This window comes from Perkinsus marinus, assembly GCF_000006405.1.
Source record: "Perkinsus marinus ATCC 50983 genomic scaffold scf_1104296968312, whole genome shotgun sequence".
NCBI classification, from domain to species: Eukaryota; Perkinsozoa; order Perkinsida; family Perkinsidae; genus Perkinsus; species Perkinsus marinus.
This window is the reverse complement of record NW_003203211.1, coordinates 1-953: the sequence shown is the minus strand read 5'-3', so window position 1 is coordinate 953 and position 953 is coordinate 1. Positions and strand designations below refer to the sequence as shown.

Sequence of the window (953 nt, the reverse complement as noted above, 5' to 3'; positions counted from 1 at the left end):
AAGAAGCGTACGATTTGATACATATCAAAGTCACCACCTGGATTTGAACCGGGGATGTCACGGCCACAACGTGACGTCCTAACCACTAGACGATAGCGACTCAAAGAAATATGAGCCGCTGTCGGTCGACGTGGATCACCTATCACTAAACCCCTTCGAGAAGCGTACAACTCGATGCATATCAAAGTCTCTACCCAAATTTGAACCGGGGTTGTCACGGCTACAACGTGAGGTCCTAACCACTAGACGATAGCGACTCAAAGAAGCATGAGCCGTTGTCGGTCGACGTAGATCACCTATCACAAAACCTCTTCAAGAAGCGTACAATTTGATACATGTCAAAGTCACCACCCGGATTTGAACCGGGGTTGTCACGGCCACAACGTGACGTCCTAACCACTAGACGATAGCGACCCAAAAACGTGGGCCGTTGTCGGTCCACATGGATCACCTATCGCTAAACCTCTTCAAGAAGCGTACAATTTGATACATGTCAAAGTCACTACCCGGATTTGAACCGGGGTTGTCACGGCCACAACGTGACGTCCTAACCACTAGACGATACCGACCCAAAAATGTGGGCCGTTGTCGGTCCACATGGATCACCTATCGCCAAATCTCTTCAAGAAGCGTACAATTTGATACATATCAAAGTCACTACCCGGATTTGAACCGGGGTTGTCACGGCCACAACGAGACGTCCTAACCACTAGACGATAGCCATTCAAAAATGTGGGCCGTTGTCGGTCCACATGGATCACCTATCGCTAAACCTCTTCAAGAAGCGTACAATTTGATACATGTCAAAGTCACTACCCGGATTTGAACCGGGGTTGTCACGGCCACAACGTGACGTCCTAACCACTAGACGATAGCGACCCAAAAATCTGGGACGTTGTCGGTCCACATGGATCACCTATCGCCAAACCTCTTCAAGAAGCGTACAATTTGAT

General features: G+C 48.9%; 6 non-coding genes across 6 annotated transcripts; all 6 read right to left on the bottom strand.

Annotated features, from left to right (window-relative positions):
• Positions 1-28: 28 nt before the first annotated feature.
• Pmar_PMAR011419 lies at positions 29-100 on the bottom strand. The gene has a single exon. It is a non-coding gene; the product is annotated as a tRNA-His (tRNA).
• Positions 101-185: 85 nt separating this feature from the next.
• On the bottom strand, positions 186-257 carry Pmar_PMAR011418. Its single transcript has one exon. It is a non-coding gene; the product is annotated as a tRNA-Tyr (tRNA).
• Positions 258-342: 85 nt separating this feature from the next.
• Pmar_PMAR011417 lies at positions 343-414 on the bottom strand. The gene has a single exon. It is a non-coding gene; the product is annotated as a tRNA-His (tRNA).
• An 83-nt stretch (positions 415-497) lies between these two features.
• Pmar_PMAR011416 lies at positions 498-569 on the bottom strand. The gene has a single exon. It is a non-coding gene; the product is annotated as a tRNA-His (tRNA).
• An 83-nt stretch (positions 570-652) lies between these two features.
• Pmar_PMAR011415 lies at positions 653-724 on the bottom strand. Its single transcript has one exon. It is a non-coding gene; the product is annotated as a tRNA-His (tRNA).
• An 83-nt stretch (positions 725-807) lies between these two features.
• On the bottom strand, positions 808-879 carry Pmar_PMAR011414. The gene has a single exon. It is a non-coding gene; the product is annotated as a tRNA-His (tRNA).
• Positions 880-953: the final 74 nt, after the last annotated feature.